The 20,543-nt window shown below is 38.8% G+C and overlaps 1 pseudogene; it reads left to right on the top strand.

Moving 5' to 3' along the window:
- The first annotated feature begins 2,391 nt into the window (after nucleotides 1-2,391).
- Nucleotides 2,392-9,387, top strand: LOC117932046 (annotated as a pseudogene).
- The last annotated feature ends 11,156 nt before the right edge of the window (nucleotides 9,388-20,543 follow it).

The raw sequence follows: 20,543 nt of genomic DNA, 5'->3' as shown, positions 1-20,543 counted from the left end.
TCCAATGCCTCAAACCGTGTGCAATTTGGAGCTGAAATGAGGAAGTTACAGCCTTTGGAAGACAACTGCATCAAGCTGAAGGAAGGCTTCAGAAAAGTGCTGCGAAATCACCATTTTGTTGCGAAGTGATTTCGCAGCCTTTTTGCATAGTGCCATGGATTTCCCCTGAAGTCTCATGCCGTGATGGAAGCCAAACTCCACAAGGTGGAAGTCAATTTCGTGAAGGTGTTGAAGCAGCTGGCTGCTATGAAGAAATTTCGCAGCTCTTCTTGTTCACCTGCGAAATCTCGCAGACCTCACTTGTCACCTGCGAAGTGGTCCTGAGTGCTTCCCGATATTTGTAACCGACACTTGGAGATATTTTTCATTAGATTTTTGTTGCCCAAATGCCCAAATTCTCCTTGTAAGTCACCAATGATAGGTTTCCTTAGTTTTTAAGCTAGGAATTTGGCAAAATATCAAGGGAATAGCTATCATTGTAATTTTGGTATAAAAGGGAGCCCGAGGAGCCTGTTCTGGGGTGTTAGAGCTTGTTCCAGGAGAATCCATCATAGATATATGTAAGCAACGAACAGAGCACTTGCTCTGTTTCTTCTATATATTTTTGTTTTCTTGTTCTTTGTCTTTCTAGCCAATCAAACTCTGAGGATTTTTCCTCAGAGGATGAGAGGCTAGACTCTTTGTCTCTTGGAGCTAAGGTAACCGGGTAAGTTTCCTCATGCATAAATTGGAAGTTTTGTTGTTTTAGTTTGGAATGAAGAGTAAGTGTGTCCCATGAATGGTTTCTACGTTTTTAGTTAACTTAAAACACCTTGGAGTCACCTGGGCCAACACTTGGTAAGGCAAGTGATCTCTAACCATGGAGATGCACTAGTTTACCCCTTGCGAGCCTCTGGTAGGTGACTTGAAGGTAGGATTTTCTAGAATAGCCAACACTTGGTAAGCTTTTGGACTCTTAGGAGACATCCATTAGTTACCTCTTGCGAGCTTTTGACGGGTAATCCAAGGTTAAAGATCACCTTGAATGGTAAAGGCTAGTGAGAGGCTCAAACCATTGCAAGTTGCATCAGTGAGAGAATTAAAGCTGAAATCCAATTGAGGGATGCATTTGTGCAGCAGCTATTAGAGAATTGACTTTATGTTAATTCTCTAATGTGAGGAAATGAAACAAGTGACCGGAACTCTCCTTTTTGTATGATGAATCTGAGCCTAGTGACCTGAAACTCCAAGAAACACTTTTCTTTGTAAGTAAAATCAGTTACTACTTTTGGTTAGTTTAAAACCTTTCATTTTTTCATTCAAACGTCTTTATGTTTTCTTTTAAAGCTAACCTTGAAATGAAAAGGCACCAATTTATCTTTGAAATAATATCATTTGTGAAGTGAAAACCCATCCCAGTGAACGATCCTAGAGCCACTATGCTATAGTAGCTTTGTCTTTGCTACCCTAGTATATGGTGTAATAGGTTATAAATTTTGTTGATTAATCCCTCAATCAAGGAGCACCAGCTGGACACGAATCAGCTGAGACACCAATTAGGCATGAATCACTGGCCACTCGGGAGAGCTGGGCATTTTATTTGTTGGAGTGGGGGAAGGCTTCTACGGAGGTGAGAAAGCTATTGAGACGTGTGGCAAGGATGTGACCACCTTGCCACGGTGGTGGTTGAAGCAGTAGAGCTGATGGAGGTTGAGCGGTAAGCAGTGGAGTTGGTAGAGCTTGGATTGGAAGCTAAAAACAGAGGGAGAGTTGGACTAAGACAAGGAGCAGTTTGAGAGAAAAATATTGGAGTAGGGAAAAGAAAAATAAGGGAGCTACGGAGGAGTTGGGGGGGAAGGGGTTTCTTTTTTTTTTTTTTTCAAGAGGAAGATTTAGAGAGAGAGCTATAGGAAGAGAAAATTTGGGTTCAAAATGAGAAAAAAAAAAAAAAAAAAACAAAGCAAGGAGAGGTAGAGTGGGGTTAGAAAGAAAGCAGGAGCTAAGGGTCACCCTGATTATGGTAGAGGATGCTCACATAGTCGAAACTCATGGATTGAAGTGGGATTTTAGATGAAAGTGAGAGGGTTGTTATGGGGGTGGAGAGCTGAAGAAAGAGATACGATACTTGGAGCTAAGAGCCAAGCATATCGGTGCTTGAAAGGGGGGTTTTACAGGTATGGGTATTCACTCCCTACTGTTCTTATTTCCTTCATGTTGATTTTGGGTTTATTTGATGCTTGGGTAGTGGGAAAAAAGTTACCTGGATTTCTATATATAAGTGTTCATGGTAGAAATAATGCAACTTTAGCCTTGATCCTTGTGACCACTAGTTCGTTTTGTTGCTAATCCATGTGCATGAGAGACAAACTTGAATTAGAAATAAGTGTTTTTTTTTTTTTTTTTCAGTTAATCATGGAGTCGTTGTGGAAGCTTTCATATTTGTTGGAACCTGTACCTATTACTCTTGTATTAATAGTCATGGTTGTGACATTTGGTCCTACACTTCGAGCTTTAAACCATGGGAAAGAGATGGAGCAAAACTGTGACTTAAAGCATCCATTTCTTTATATAGGTCCCAAACTATGATTGTCCCGATAATGAGCTCTTACAGTTTTCTCTTGATGTTCCACTTGTTCTCTTTTGTATCTCAACTCCTCACTGCATGCACTATTGTTGCCTCTACTTCATCCATTTTCTTTTTCCTATTCCTTACGTCATGTATTTGAAGTCACAACTTGGGTTTCTGGACCTATTTATGTCACGCTGCTGTTCGAAGTCTTTTACTCACATACAGGGGCTCCTATTGTTGTTATGCTTTGGAATAGTTGCGGCTTGGCTTGTGTCCGGGCATTGGATATTGAACAACTTGTTAGGCATTTCTATATGTATTGCATTTATGAGCCATGACTACCTTTAGAACATTAAAATATGTGCCATGCTACTTGTTTGTTTGTTCATATACGACATTTTCTAGGTTTTCTTTTTTGAAAGATTTTTTGGGGCAAATGTTATGGCGTCAATAGCTGCACAACAAGCATCTAATCTTGTGCACATGGTAGCTAACAGTTTTGAGTCTTCCCTAGTTGTAATTGATCATAAAGAAGCTGGAGTTGCCGGTGAAGATTGTTTTTCCTAGGAATTTGTTTGGAGGAGTTGTTCCTTACGGTAATTCTGCAAGCTTTATAATGCTTGGTCTTGGTAACATGGCTATTTTTGCCATGCTTTTCGCTTTAGTTCTCTGTTTTAATCATAGAAAAAGCAGGGATTCAGTAAGTCCCTTAGATATACCTTAAACTAAAGGGCACAAATATATATGGTATGCCATTTTGGGATATGCGATTGGACTTGTAACTGCTTTGGCAACTGGTGTTTTGTCTCACCACCAACAAAACCTACCACTTTGCACCTCGGGCCTACACTCATGCATAGTCACCTTTGGCATGCAATCCCACGACCACATTTTTTTTTAATTAATTAATTAATTTAAATTCTTCATTTTTTTATATCAAAGTTTAATTTTTCAAAATTCCTATTTTCAAATCTAATTTTCAAAACTTTCATTCTCAAATAATTTTTCAAAATTCCAATTTTCAAATTTAATTTTCAAAAGTTCCATTTTCAAATAATTTTCCAAAATTACAATTTTCAAATTTAATTTTTAAGAAATTCCTTTCTCAAATAATTCTTCAAAATTCCAATCAAAACTTCCATTTTCAAATAATTTTCCAAAATTCTAATTTTCAAATTTAATTTTTAAGAAATCCAATTCTCAAATAATTCTTCAAAATTCCAATTTTCAAAACTTTCATTCTTGAATAATTTTCCAAAATTCCAATTTTCAAAACTTCCATTTTCAAATGATTTTCCAAAATTCCAATTTTCAAATTTAATTTTTAAGAAATCCCATTCTCAAACAATTTTCAAATTTAATTTTCAAAACTTCCATTTTCAAAATTTAAAATTTCAAAACTTCCATTTTCAAAATTTAAAATTTCAAAATTTCAATTTCCAAATTTAATTTTCAAAACTTCAATTTTCAAATTTAATCTTCAAAACTTCAATTTTCAAATAATTTTTAAAGCTTCAATTTCTAAATTTAATTTTTAAAACTTCAATCTTCAAATAATTTTCAAAACTTCAATTTCCAAATTTAATCTTCAAAGCTTTAATTTTCAAAACTTCAATTTCGAAATTTAATTTTCAAAACTTCGATTTTCAAATTTAATTTTCAAAACTTCAATTTTCGAATAATTTTCAAAATTCCAGTTTATCAAATAATTTTAATTCAACTTCGATTTTCAAAGTATTTTTCACGCCACCCCGTTTGTTTTTTTTTTTTCAAATAATTTTAAGTCCTCAATTTTTCTTCCTTCCTTAAGGATCAAGGTCACCAAAAATCCTATTTTTTATAATAAACTTGCTATCTTTTATTCCAAGCAAGCACCTTCACAAATTTTCTTTAAATTTTCAAATAATTTTCGATTTTCTCGATTTTTAATAAGCATAAATGAATTTTTCATAATTCCAAAATAATGGAATTTGTGGGATTAATTCATGCAAAATCAATTGGGCTTTGGTAGGGACCCAACATTCATTTCTTTCGAAAATAATTCAAGTGAATTGCATGATTGATATTATTTGATTTTGATTGGTTTTGTGTGAGACATTTTACACTTATCATTGTGCACTAACTCTGTTTCATGATAGCGCTTTATTACTTGCTGCCAAGGTATGCTCTTACTCTCTCTTTTATTTTATTTTATTTTATTTATTTGTTATCATGACTTGAACTTTATCTACGATCATTTTGGTATCCATTGATTTTTTGGTTAATTGTTATGCTTGCTTCATCATATTTAGTAGATACCCATTTTTAGGGGCTTAGAGGGATGTTATGGTCTTTACCGTATCTTCCCAATAAGTAATCTGACCTTCGGACTCGACTTTGGTTTTCCATAGACTGTCTTTTCCAAATAAGGGGTCACATTTAGGATTTTCTTTCTTATTTTGTTTTTCTTTAAAAAAAATAAAACAAAAATAAGTGGCAATTCCAAGTCTTTTTTTAAAAAAAAAATCAAATTTTCACAAAATAAAAAACGAGTCTCGCCATCAAGTGAGAACACATTGAGCAAAATACGAGATCCACAAAATGACGACTCTGCTAGGGATGTTTAGAGGGTCAAACTTGAACTTAAGATGAGACAAATGTGGCGTTTAATTAGTTGGTTGATGGATACTTCTCTTTGTGCTTCTCCATGCTTGAGTGTTCATAGCTTATTGGGAGTTTTGATATGATGATTTTCTATGATTGACTCCTATTTACACTTAGGACATTGACATGTTGATTATGTTGATTGATTATCTTGCTTGTCTTAGCATTGTGACTCTGGTCTTACCATGATTGTTCTGCCCGCCTCACATGTATAGACTCACTATTGTATATTTTTCAACTTGATGTGTTGATTCTCTTGCTTGTATACTATCTTGGTCATGTTTAAGCATGTTGTCTTTGTCACTATTCATCTTGATTGTCATATTCTCGTTTAGCTTGTGTGTGGACATGGATGATATACTTGCGCTCTGCTTGACTACCTGTTGCATGACTGCTTTTCTCCTGTGTGATTGCATGTTGCTTGTTTATATGGGTCGCACTTTTATCCTCTTACTTCTAACCCTCTAGTTTCGATCATTTCCTTTATTTTGGATTTTACATTTGCAAGTATAAGTCCTTGTGTGTACTTGTTTCGCTTACTGAGCTAGAGATGAGGAGTAGGGTCTAGCGATGGGCTATATCGATGTTTGGAAGCATTCTGGAGGAGGTGGACATATTGATGCTGATTGGAGTTCGATCTTTGAAGACCTATGTAGCTTAGAGATAGGTTTCATGATATTTGTGTGACCAATGTATTTTTTTTCTACTTTAGCTTCATAGGATTTTTGGATGCACCCACACCACTCCTTGTGCACTTTAGTTGACTACTAAGTGCTGAGAGTTGTGAGAGCTTTCACCATAGGAAACCCCTTGGGATGTCGAGGTAGTGCATGTGTGGAGGTGATGACCACCTTGCATGGAAGCGCCCCATCTCTTCGAATGTGTGGAGAGGGTTGCATACTGCTGAAGAGTATGATCGCTTCTGCTAAGGATCTTTTAAAGTCCATCATTCCCCTTTTAGAGCCACCTTGACCTTGTAGGTTGAGTCTTAGATCCTTCGACTAAGACTCTTTCCTTACACACGGATGCATTTGAGAGCCTTCATAGCCTCTTTAGTTATAGTTCGGATCCAATACTTCCTCATTTAGTCATCAGTTGAGAGTACTTAGAGATCAGTATGGGTTTGAGTTATAGTTAGACCACCCTTCTGCTTTGTGTTAACTCATTTATTCCAGTTTAGATTAGCACTTCTTATGTGTTTTCCCCCGTGCCATGCCTTATCTTGTGTTTCATGCTTTGTAGGATTAGTTCTTCATTCTCAGTGTGGATTTACCATCTTGGGTTAGAGTAGAGGGCAGATTGGTTCGCAATCCTGTGAGATCAGACATGGATCAGCAGTCCATTACAGTTGACCAATTCACAATCATCATGGCTTCCATTTAGGAGGCCTTGACTAATCTCAGATAGGAGATGGGTAGTCAGTAGAGTAGAAAACCTATAACTTAGGGTGAGGTGCCTCATGATTCGCTGCCGTCTCCACCACCACTACCACTTGATTAGAAGGCACCACAGGCCTCGCCTTACCTATTACACGGTCAATCCAAGGTCATCTCACCTACAACAGTATAGACCATAGTCTTTGAGGATACTCATGCACGCATAGATCGTATCGAGCAACGTATCAAGCAGTTGAGAGTATCTGATAGTTTAATTATTTGGGATGATCTTGATATTATACCAGTGGCCAGTCTACCAGCCAAGTTTAGGATGCTTGACATTGAGAGGTACACGTGTGTTGGTTGTCCAAGTATTCATTTTTGACTCTATAGTATTGTGATGAGGGCCCATGGGACAAGTTGTAGATGATCACCATGTTCCCTTTATCTCTTAGTAGCGTAGCCTAGGGTATCGTATTGAGTCCATTTCTTCATTTATCTCCTGTTGGTAGGGGAAGATAGCAAAGATTGTTGATAGACTATCCGAGAGAAATCAGTTATAAATGATTTTGAGGAGTCTGTAGCCTAGGATCACTAGACATGTGGTCAGAGTACCTTTTACAGACTTTGGATCTCTGGTTTCAACATTGTATGATGCGGAAGATGGAATTTTGAGAGGGTTATGGTCCCTATTGATGCTAAGGGGAAGAAACCAATTGGAAGACAGAGATCAGATGTGGGCACTATTACTTCTACTAGTCAAAGGTCTCCCAGGCGTCATCAACTAGTTCCACAGCCTATTAGGACTTACCTTTCTTATTCACTTCATCAGTATAGGCCATGAGCACCTCCTCAGCCGTATCATCAAACTTACCTATCTTTCACACTAGTATAGTCGTGTTATGCGGTACCGAGCACAGAAAGGCCTCCAGTTTCATACTCTACTCTAGTACAGCCATGTTATGCATCACAGATCATAGAGACACCTCCAACTTTATACCCTAGACCTAGGGCTCCATAAGCATTTGCTCATTTTGCTCTGAGGACACCTAGACAGTTTTCATAGTTGGGTATACCATTGAGCCAAGCTCTTCAAAAGCTCACAGATGTTGGATTATTGACGTTTCTTGCTCCCAGGCCATTGCCTCAGCCTATTCCACTACAGTTTCAGATGGATCTACACTGTGCATATCATCAAGGGTCAAGACATGAGATCGATCGTTGTACTACTTTGAGGCATGCCATCCAGGACTTGATAGATCAAGGTTTGGTTCACTTAGGTTAGCTAAGTGTAACCACTAACCCTCTACCAGCTCATATTTCACATGTGGCCCCTCCTCCAGCCAACGGTGTACACTTCATGGATTTCACTAAGCCTGATGATCTCATTCACATGTTGAGTTGGGATGATTCTAAGCCCAAGCCTATAGTAGTGGATGAGAGCTATGAGGTTGATGGAGTAATCTCAGGCACATAGGCATTTGCACCATTTAGATTGGTTCTTGACACACCACCAGTGTAGTTGACTATGATTGGGCCGTTGATTCACCCATGCTATAGCATTCAGTTTTCGTTTATATTGAGTCGAGATCCTGATGAGATGGTTATTGAGGATGTTCAATGTGTCATCCGTGGAGGCAGAGTGGTACGACAACAACCTTCCACAGTTGCTAGACCTTTAGAGAGTGATGTCACTCGAGAAGAGATCAGACGAGAGGATGATGAGATTTTGAGGCAGTTCTAGAGCACTCAGGCTCGCATCTTCATTTGGAGTCTTTTAGCATCATCTACATTTCATTTAGAGGCATTGGTCAGGGCGTTGATTCAGATACAAGTTAAGACATCCACCTCTCTCGAGGAATTGATCCATATGTTGATAGTTGACAGGACCACATGCATTATCTTTTTTACTGACAATTTACCTCTTGAGGGTTCTAACCATACTTTACCTCTCTACATTTTATTTTTTTTGTTGTTCTAGGCATCGAGTTCCATCTATCCTTTTAGACAATGGCTCTACCTTGAACAATTGCCCTCTAGCTACAACAGTCACTCTCGGCTTCAGACCTTTAGACTTTGAGCCATTTTCTCAGACAGTTCAAGCTTATTATAGTACACGTAGAGAGGTTTTGGCTACGTTGACATTAGACTTGCAGATAGGCCCAGTCACATTCTCTATTTATTTCAGGTTTTGAGGATTCCCATATCTTTTAACTTGTAACTGGGTCGGCCTTGGATCCATAGAGCAGGAGATATACCATCTTCCCTTCATCAAAAGGTGAAGTTTATACATGAGGGCAAATTCATTACTATATAGTCTACTAGAGACACTTATTCTACTTCCGAGACAGTATTAGAGATTAGTCATGTCGACGACGACCTATTTTTGACTGGCTTCATCTTTGATGAGATACAAACTATGGAGGTTGAGCAGTTCTATAGAGATCATGTTGCACTTCCCTTTGATGAGCATGGTAGTATAGTGGTTTGAACATGATGAGATCTATGTTTTTCTTACCTGGCTTGGGTTTAGGACATCGTCAGCATGGCTTTGGAGAGTTCATTGCCATAGTTGATCATGATAATGATATTCCTTTTAGTCTTGGTTTTGTTCCTATAGAGGTTGATTACAGACACATGGCGCTTCTGCGCAATGAGAGACTCAGAGATCATTTGCTCCACATGCCATTTGACTATCATGTTTGCCCGTACAGGATGGACTTAGTAGATTATTTTGTGAGGCCACCAGAGGCACAGATGCATTCAAAGAGGATTACTAGTGGACTTAGTGTTGATAGGAGATTGAGCTTCAATGTCTAGTTCATCAGTTGCAGTTGAGTGACTGAGATCTTAATACTTCCACTTCTGTTTTGGTTACACATCCATCTTCATACCGTATGAGCCTATTGACACTTTATTTTCCAGAGGAGACTGATGAGTAAGGGACATCATTGAGATTGTACACATGATAGACGAGGCTATTCCGTGTAGTGACTATAGTGATGAGATGCTCGTGGTAGACATGAGTCAGATTACCAATGATGTTCAACTAGAGATTGCTTCTATACTCGATCTGTTTGGGGTACTTGCTATCGAGATGGCTGAGGATGTTCAACTTGTCCATGCTCCTAGGCTGCTTACTGCTATTACTCATGATGATGACGTATTTGAGGGTGTTACTAGCCTAGTGGTGATAAAGTTCAAGCATGTGGACTCACCACTTTCTTTTGATGCATTATCAAGATTTGTCTCCCATTTTGATGATATACTGGTTCTTTCTTCATATATGGATATGAGTCTTTTTTAGTATTTGCCTGTCTCTTGTGACATCATTTTATCTACATCTCATTCACCCACATCATAGATATTTGATATAGATGATGAGATTGTACAACACGATTCAAATGAGGACTCTTCTTCTGCTTCTGATCTGAGTCCCAGTGATCAGAGAGTTTCACCTACCACAGGAGACGCTAAGATTGTTGATTTTGGTACAGCAGACTAGCTTAAGGAGTTGAGGATTAGATTGGATTTGTCTATAAATGAGAGAGATGGCCTTGTTCAATTACTCGAATCATATTTGGATGTTTTTGCATGGTCTTATAAGGACATGTCAGGCCTTGATCCATCCATAATCCAGTATCACTTACAATTTTTCTCTCATGCCGGATCGATTAAGAAGAAGTTGAGATGATTACATCCTCATTGGAGTTTATAGGTGAAGGAGGAGATTCAAAAGCAACTCAGTATGGGATTCTTATTAGTGGTTGAGTATCCTAAGTGGTTGGCCAATGTCGTCCCTATTCTAAAAAATGACAACAAAGTGAGAGTCTCTGTTGATTTTCGAGATCTCAACAAGGCCAGTCCCAAGGGTGATTTTCCTCTCTCACACATTAACATGCTAGTTGACAATACAACAAGTCATTCGATGTTATCCTTTATGGACGGGTTTTTGGAGAATAATAAGATCCTCATGGTTCCAAAGGACATAGAGAAGACTTCCTTTATCACTGAGTAGGGTACTTACTGCTACAAAGTGATGTTGTTTGGTTTGAAGAATGCAGAAGCTACATACTAAAGAGCAACGACCACCTTTTTCCATGATATGATGCATTAGGATGTCAAGGTTTATGTAAATGACATGATTGTGAAATCCCGAGATAGAGCAGATCACTTAGCATCTTTAGAGAGATTCTTTGAGAGGATCATACAGTTTAGATTGAGATTGAATCCCAAGAAGTGCACTTTTGGAGTGACTTCTAGGAAATTGTTGGGATACATGGTTAGTGAGAGAGGTATAGAGATAGATCTAGATAGGATCATAGCCATCCTTGACATGCCTGCGCTGAGGACAGAGAGAGAGATCATAGGTTTCTTAGGTAGACTTTAGTACATCAGTAGATTCATCGCCAGATTGATAGATATTTGTGAGCCCATTTTCTGATTCTTGAGGAAAAGTTAGCCTACTGTTTGGGATGATCAGTGCCAACATGCATTTGAGAGGATTATGGGGTATTTTTTTGTCACCTCCAGTTCTGGTACCTCATTCACCAAGTCATCCATTACTCCTATACTTGTCAGTCTCAAACATAGCCTTGGGATGAATGTTAGCTCAGCTCGATGATTCAGGAAAAGAGCGACCTATTTATTATTTGAGTAAGAGGATGCTTGATTATGATACGAGATATGTCATGATTGAGCATTTTTGCTTAGCGTTGGTTTGGGCTGCTTGAAGATTAAGAAATTACATGATAGAGTATTCAGTGCACTTGATATCCCGTCTAGATTCTCCAAGATATTTGTTTGACAAACCTGCTTTGATTGGTCGACTCATGAGATGGTTGGTACTCCTAACTGAGTTTGGGATTCATTACGTCACTCAAAAGTCTAGCAGATGGAGCATTGTTGCAGATCACTTAGCCTCATTATCTGTTTATGATGGTAGAGCGATTGATGACGACTTTCCAGATGAGGATATCGCTTCGCTGCAGTGACTAGTTTGTCAGGTTAGCGCATGTACTTTGATGGTGTGGCCAACCATTCTGGATGTAAGATAGATGTTCTATTGACATCTCCTCATGGTAACCACATTCTTAGATCTGTTCATTTGGGATTCTCTGATTGACACCCTGCCACGAACAATATTGTTGAGTATGAGGCTTGTATATTGGGATTGGAGACAACTCTTGAGTTTGGGATTAGACAGATGGAGGTGTTTGGTGACTCTAATCTAGTATTGAGACAGATTCAAGGCCATTGGAAGACTAGAGATGTGAAATTCAGGCCTTGCCACGCATACTTAGAGCTACTGGTTGGGAGATTTGATGATTTGAGTTATACGCATCTGCTTAGAACACAAAACCAGTTTGCTAATGCCTTGGCTACTCTAGCTTCCATGATTGATATTCCTGTTAATGCCACTATTCGCTCTTTACTGATTGAGTCGAGATCGGTTTCTGCCTATTGTTGTTTGATTGATGAGGCAGAGTTAGATGATAGCTTGCCTTGGTACCATGACATATACCAGTTTATAAGATTTAACACATATCCTAAGGTCGTTATGTCCAAGGATAAGAGAGCATTGAGACAGTTAACCACCTGGTTTGTGATCTATGGGGAAACACTGTACAAACGATCAGTTGATGGGATGTTACTATTATGCTTATACCGCCCCTCTGCCAATCGAGTGATGAGAAAGGTTCATGCGAGAGTTTGTGGACCACATATGGGAGGGCATATGTTAGCCCATAAGATTATGAGGACCAGGTATTTCTGGTTGACTATGGAGACAAACTATTGTCAGTTTGTTTAAAGATGTCTAGAGTGTCAGATACATGGGGACCTCATTCATGTGCCACATTCAGAGTTACATGTACTAGCTTTGCTATAACCGTTTTCAGTATGGGGTATAGACATTATTAAGAAGATTTCGCCGAAGTCTTCCAATTGTCATGAGTTCATCTTGGTTGACATCAATCACTTCACCAAGTGGGTAAATGCTACCTCATATACAAGATTGACATAATCCGGGGTCGCTAGTTTCATCAAATCACATATTCTTTGTCGCTATGGAGTCCTTCATGAGTTAATTTCAGATAGGGGAGTACATTTCAGAGCAGATGTTGACACTTTATTACAGAGATAAGGTATCGAGCATCATAGATCATCTACGTACAAGTCGTAGACTAATGGGGTGGTAGAGGCTACAAATAAGAATATTAAAAGGATATTGCGGAAAATGGTTGAGACTTCTCGGGATTGGTCAGAGAAGCTTCCATTTGCATTGTGGGCTTATCAGACTTCTTTTCACATCTCTATAGGAGCCACACCCTACTCCTTGGTGTATGGTATGGAGGCAGTGCTACCAGTCGAGATAAAAATGGGTTTGATAAAACAAAGGCTATGAATAATTAAGGAAAATACCCAAAAGGGGGGAGGGGGGTGAATTGGGTTTTTCAAAATCTTTTTCCACACAATAATATATGCACAAAATAAATAAAGGAAAGAGATAAAGTTAGAGAATTCAAACTCGGGTTTATAGTGGTTCGGCACTCCCTTGCCTACGTCCACTCTCTTCAATCTCCTAACCGAGTGAGGGTTCCACTAACTTGAAGCTTCAATCAAGCTTTCAATCTTCTTACACTTGGATTCCGGCTCCAATGGGCTCTTACACAATCTCTTCAAGATTTGAACCACTTGAAAGCTTTCACACTCAGTTTACACAAAGATGAAACTCTCAACCTAGCTTAAGGATGGCTCAAGTACAAGAGAAAGCTAGGATGATTTACAAGAGTGCACTAAGAATATGCAAGTGATGGTTTAATGCACTAAGAAAGAAATGAGAGCTTTTTGATCAAGAACAGGTAGGTAGGTTTTGAATGCAATTGTTCTCTTGTCAATAAATGAAGTGGAGCTCTCAATTTATAGGTTTCTAAGCTCGGGAGTCAAAAACAACAAAAGACAACCTCGTCCGGTCGAGCTAGGGGTCGACCGGTTCACTAGCCGTTGGAGCATTTAATGCATGATAGGTTACCGTTGCCTCAACCGGACCTCGACCGGTAAAGGAATCACCTCGACCGGGAAGAGAAGGCTACTGGGAGAGAGAGAAGGTTTTTAACCTTCCTCGATCGGACGACCTCAACCGGTCAACCGGTTGGCCTTAGCCTCGACCGGTTGAGCCTTTTTGGCCCCGAAAAACCTATTTTTGATTCCTTTATTTTCTAACACTTAGGCAAGGTCTTTAGCTAAATTATTAAGCCAATTTTGAAACATTTTGCCTAAGGTAAATTAGTTAAAAACTCGGGTTTTAATGAAATCAACATTTTAAAGAATAAACTGAGTTTTCTAAGATGCATGAAAACGTATGAAAATCCTAAGTGCACTCATGCATTCATCTTACATTAGTTTCCTATGATCTCAAGTCTTCCAAGCGCCTTGATCTTGTGTCCATTTGGTCCTTTAATGAATTTTCGAGTTTATACCTGAGATTCTTAAACATTAAACCAATTAGTTACTTAACCATGGTTTGTTATCATCAAAACCCGATTAGGAGAACCCTTGGGCTAACAATCTCCCCCTTTTTTATGATGACAAACCTTGGTTATCTAGGAGAGAAAGAAATCTCCCCCTCAAACCAATCATGGATCAACCAAACGATAAGCAATGTAAAACACGAAGAATCAATGGATAAAAATATCATATCATATATATATGGAAATCTCACATGTACAATAAGATAGATATGATAATGATAACAATGACATGCATGAGAGACTCCTAGATCCTAGATCATACTATAAATATCTCCCCCTTTGGCAACAGCAAAAAAAAACGAAGGGGGTGTCTAAAAAGCCTTAAGGCTGAGGGGGTGGAGGAGGAAACATGGAGCGGAGATATGCCATCATCTCCTCATGCTGACTCGCCTGACGGCTCTCAATACGATCCATGCACTGCTCAAAATGGTTGAAGGTAGCCTGCTGCTGATCCATACGCTCCTCTATGCGCTCAAATCGCTGCTGGAAGTGATCAAACCGAGAGGTGACTCCAGTCTGATACTGATCGAGATGCTCCTCTATAGAGTAGAAGCGGGAGTCATGGACTAGGGCAAACTCCTCCATACGAGTCCCAAGAGAGCTGATCTGCGCGGAGAGATCCATCCAAGGTGCATGATCAGGAACATGAGGTGCCTGAGATGGTAGCTCGGTAAATGATGGCTGGGAGGAAGGGCCTGCTGTGAAGAATGACTCAGTCATCATAACCTCGGAGAAGGTAGCCTCAACATGAATGCCCTCTGACTGATATGGAGGCGGAATGTCAAGCTCGGGTCCTCTCTGCTCAAAGTCTCTCTGAAGGTCCAACCCATCCTCCATCTCTCTGATCTCGGCCTCCTTCTCTACTCCGGGGTGTATCTGATCATGTCCACAGGCGTGTCACTCAGCTTTCCTAACCCAGGAGCCATCGGGTGCCTTCTCAAACTTCATGCGCCCCAGAGACTGCTCATTATACGTGTCATAGGTAGTGGGGGCCTCAAAATCTGTCTCTCTACTCAAATCAACCCCGACATCCTTGAAAGCACGGGTAAGAAAGCGGCCGTAGGGGAGTACTCGTGTCGAGCTCTCAACATAGGAGATCATATGCATCATCATAAGGTAGCCAACATGAATCCGTCTCCTGGTAAGGATCGAGTCAATCATGAAAGCCTCGAGGTAGGAGACCTCGTCTCGATGTCCTCCACATGGCAAGAGAATCGAACAAATCATATGGTGAAGGACACTGCTAGTCACTGTCAAGCTGTGAGCCGATGGTTTGCCCATCCCCTGAAGATCGGCAAGTCCGCACAACCTCTGAACAGCCTCTCTAGGCTCAAATCCTGGCACAGTGGGCCACACCTTGGCCTCATAAACACAGAGTCCAACCGAAGGAATGTCGAGAATGCGGTAGATGCTCTTGGGACTCAAACGGATCTCAACGCCTCTCACAGTGGATAATACGAGTCCTCCAAGCCCGTAGGTCGCCCGAGAATAGAAAGCCCGCACCAAAGTCGGGAAGACCGGCTCAGAGATCGTCACTATGGGCAGTCATCCCATCCGTCCGAACAACTCCTCAAAGCCAAAGTGCTGAAGTTGGGAGAAATTGACACTTCTCCCTGGGACAACTTTCCTCTGAGCAAATTTTTGCTTGTAGCGCTGATAGTCCTCATTTGAACTGAAGAGTGTCGTGTCAAACCTCGCCTTTCGGTGAGTTTCTGTCTGCTCAGGCTGAGATGGCTCAACAAGGCGCTTGCCCTGAGCCCTGGAAGTACCCGTCTCCTTTCGAGGAGCCATCCAAAATCCCAAAAAAATGGAGATAAGCTCGGAAAACTGAAGCAAGCAGGCAAAGAGAGAAGACCAACCCAAATAAGCCCTAGGCGCGCGGGAAAGGAACAAAACCAGAAGATGGCATGCAATCAGAGAGGAACCCATCCAAATCCGAAGTCCAAATCCGTCCAAATATGAAACCCTAGCCTCAAAATCGTGTCAAAAAACACTCCAAAACCTGAAATCGGTCCAAGGAATAGCCCAAACTGGTCTTTGAATGCGGGAAAATGAAGAGTCTTCAAGGAACGGTGGAGAACAGTGAAAAAAAAAACTAATGCACGGGGGCTTTTTAAATTCCCAGCCCCGACGAACAGGTCAACCGCCTGGTCAACGGTCAATGGTCAATGGCATAGTCAATGGTCAAATTTTCCAATTTTTCTTGCATTTTCTTGTCTCGTGATCCTCCTCCTGCCCTTTTCAGTTGAAATCCCCAATTTTTTATGTCCAATGCCACGGGAATTTTGATTTTTGGTCAAAATTTGACCTCTTTCCTATGATTATTTCTATATGATGCATATGATATGAATTTCACGCAATCATAGGATATATTCAAGAGCAATATCAACAAGAATTCATCAAGCAATCATTTGATCATAAAGAAATCACCCCTAGTTGTCTTCTAATATCAACAAATTGCTCTTCACTTAGGGGTTTTGTAAAAATATTGGCAAGTTGATCTTTTGTGCTTACAAATTCAAGTGTAATGTCACCCTTTTGTGCATGGTCTCTAAGAAAATGATGTCTTATCTCTATATGCTTAGTCCTAGAGTGTTGTACCGGATTTTTTGAAATATTTATGGCACTAGTGTTATCACATTTTATAAGAACATGCTCAAAAATCAAATGGAAATCACTAAGTGTTTGTTTCATCCAAAGGATTTGTGCACAACATAAACCGGCTGCTATGTATTCGGCTTCCGCCGTAAACAAAGCTACCGAATTTTGCTTCTTACTATGCCATGAGACAAGTGAGTGTCCTAGGAAATGACAAGTGCCACTAGTGCTCTTTCTTTCAACTCTACAACCGACAAAATCGGCATCCGAGAAACCAATCAATTCAAAGTTATCACCCTTAGGATACCACAAACCAATATTCATTGTCTCTTTCAAATATCTAAGAATTCTATTAACGGCACTTAAGTGAGATTCTTTAGGACAAGATTGAAATCTAGCACACAAGCATACACTATACATGATATCGGGTCTACTAACGGTCAAATAAAGCAAGGATCCTATCATGCCTCTATACATAGTTGAGTCAATAGATTTACCTTTTTCATCCATGTCAAGCTTGATGGATGAGCTCATTGGAGTTTTCATCACCTTGGCTTCTTCCATGTTGAACCTCTTGAGAAGATCCTTTATATACTTTGCTTGATTGATGAAGGTTCCTTCCTTTAGTTGCTTGATTTGAAGTCCAAGGAAGAAATTGAGTTCTCCCATCATGCTCATTTCAAACTCACTATGCATACACTTAGAGAAATCTTCACAAAGAGAGTCATTAGTAGCTCCAAAAATAATATCATCAACATATATTTGAACTAGGAGCATATCATTTTCTTTGGTTTTTATGAAAAGAGTTGTGTCAATTTTTCCCATTTTAAAACCCTTTTTCAAAAGAAATTTACTTAGTCTTTCATATCAAGCTCTAGGTGCTTGTTTCAAACCATAAAGTGCCTTTTTAAGTTTAAAAACATGGTTTGGAAAGTTAAAGCTTTGAAAACCGGGTGGTTGTTCAACATATACTTCCTCATTTATGAAGCCATTTAGAAAAGCACTTTTCACATCCATTTGATATAGAATAAAGTCTTTGAAGCATGCAAAAGCAAGCAACATTCTAATTGCTTCCAATCTAGCTAAGGGGGCAAAAGTCTCTTCATAGTCTATTCCTTCTTCTTGATTATACCCTTGGGCTACCAATTTTGCCTTATTTCTTACTATGATGTCATTTTCATCCATTTTGTTTCTAAAGACCCATTTGGTTCCAATAACACTTTGATTTGAAGGTCTTGGTACTAGTTCCCATACTTCACTTCTTTCAAATTGATTTAATTCTTCTTGCATAGCAATCATCCAATTTTCATCAACTATAGCATCTTTTATGTTTTTAGGTTCAATTTGAGAGATGAATGCAAGATTATTACAAATATTTCTAAGGAATGATCTAGTTCTTACCCCACTTGATGGATTACCAATGATTTGATCTTGTGGATGGTTGATAACACTTCCAATCTTTTGGAAGGTCTTGACTTGATTCACCTTGTACTTGTTGAGGAGGAGGTAGTGCCAAAGGTGATTCTTCTTTCTTGGGATCCTCTCCACTTTCTTCTTGTTTTCTTTTGTCTTCAATTTGCAATTTTCCCATGGAGGTCTCCAATCCTAAATCATCATCAAAACTTTCTCCTTCTTGAAGAGAATTGTTAGATTCATCAAAAATGACATGGATGGACTCTTCTACAACCATGGTTCTTTTATTGAAAACTCTAAAAGCTTTACTTGAAGTTGAGTAGCCAAGAAAAATTCCAACATCGGATTTTGCATCAAATTTTCCAAGATTATCTTTGGTGTTTAATATAAAACATTTGCACCCAAAGACTTTGAAATAGCTAATATTGGGTTTCTTGTTTTTCCAAAGCTCATAGGGAGTTTTCTTAAGAATGGGCCTCAACAATATTCTATTTAAAACATAGCAAGAAGTGTTTACCGCTTCGGCCCAAAAATACTTTGGCAAATTGTTTTCATTTAGCATGGTTCTAGCCATTTCTTGAAGAGTTCTATTTTTCCTTTCAACTACCCCATTTTGTTGAGGAGTTCTAAGAGCCGAAAAATTGTGATTGATACCATGCTTATTGCAATATTCCTCAAAGTCAAACTTCTCAAATTCTCTCCCATGATCACTTCTAATGCAAGTGATTGTAAAGCCTTTTTCATTTTGAACCTTGTTATAAAATTTTGAAAACTCATAAAAAGCTTCACTCTTTTGACTTAAAAACAAGACCCATGTGTATCTAGAGAAATCATCCACAATGACATAAGCATAAGATTTTCCTCCTAGACTAGGTGTCCTAGAAGGACCAAATAAATCCATGTGTAGCAATTCAAGAGGTCTAGATGTTGAAATGAAATTTTTGTTTTTAAAAGAGTTTTTGATTTGCTTTCCCATTTGACAAGCTTCACAAACTTTATCTTTTTGAAAATTAATTTTGGGAAGGCCTCTAACGAGTTCATCTTTGTTGAGTTGGGAAATGAGGTCCATGTTAGCATGTCCCAACCTCCTATGCCACAACCAACTTTGATCATGCATGCTTGAAAAACATCTATCATGGCCATCATATTTTGAAATATTTATAGCATATACATTTTCACATCTATGGCCCATGAAGATGGTTTTGTCATTTTGAATATCCTTGATGATACAATGAGATGCTTCAAAAATTACTTTAAAACCTTTGTCACAAAGTTAACTAATGCTCAAAAGATTGTGTTTTAAACCATCTACTAATAAAACACTTTCAAAGGGAGGATGTACCATTACCTATGTTACCTTGACCAATGATTCTTCCTTTTGCATTGTCTCCAAATGTGACATATCCTCCTTTTCTCTTTCTAAGGAAGGCAAACTTGGATTCATCCCCAGTCATGTGTCTTGAGCACCCACTATCCAAGAACCACTTATCCTCCTTTGAGCCCTAAAAAATAGAATTCAAGTTGGTTTAGGTACCCATGTCTTTTTGGGTCCTTGAGGGTTAGTGACTTTGGATTTTTCAATCCAAACCTTTTTAACCTTAGCATTTGAATTCTTTTGAGCACCATTTCTTAAGGGACATGTACTACTAATGTGCCCTTCTCTTCCACAAAAGTTACAAATAGTGGAAGGACATTCACTTGAGGATTCTTTTACAAAATAGTTTTTAAAATACTTTTGGTTCTTTGAAGATTTGAATCCTAGTACTTGTTTATCAAAAACACATTTTTGGCTTGCTAAGATCATTTCAAAGGACTTTTGTCCACAAGATAAAATTGAAAGAGAGGAGGTCAACCATTCATTTTTCTTTTTCAAAATTTCATTTTCATTTCTTAAAATCTCATTCTCTTTTTCAAGATGAGTTTTAGAGATTTCATCAATTGAAAACTTTTCTTTCACTTCCTCAAGTTCTTTTTCAAGTTCTTGAATTCTCTTTTTAAGAGAATTATTTTTCAAACTAAGTTTTTCAAAATCCTCATATAGTTCTTCAAAAATAACATGCATATCTTCATCACCAGAGTTAGAGTTTACCTCATCAAGATCATTTATTGCCATGAAGCACATGTTTGCCACTTCTTTCTCCTTTTCTTCCTCGGAAGATTCTTCACTCTCACTCCAAGTGGCCATCATTGCCTTCTTCATTCTTCTCTTGGCTTCAATTTTGTAGAGAGGATAATCATATTTAATGTGTCCTGGCTTTTTGCATTTGAAGCATATCAAATCTCCTTTCTCTTCCCATTTTTCCTTGTCACTATGTGATGAGGATTCCCTTCTTGAGGGATTTCTTCTAGAGGTAAACTTTTTCCCTCTAAACCTTTCACCTCTCATGTACTTGTTGAGCTTTCTTGTGATGAGAGCTAAATCGTCATCTTCTT

The sequence above is a fragment of the Vitis riparia genome, chromosome 15 (genome assembly GCF_004353265.1).
Source record: "Vitis riparia cultivar Riparia Gloire de Montpellier isolate 1030 chromosome 15, EGFV_Vit.rip_1.0, whole genome shotgun sequence".
Lineage (NCBI taxonomy): Eukaryota > Viridiplantae > Streptophyta > Magnoliopsida > Vitales > Vitaceae > Vitis > Vitis riparia.
Note: the sequence above shows the minus strand (reverse complement) of the source record. Positions and strands in the feature narration are given on the sequence as shown.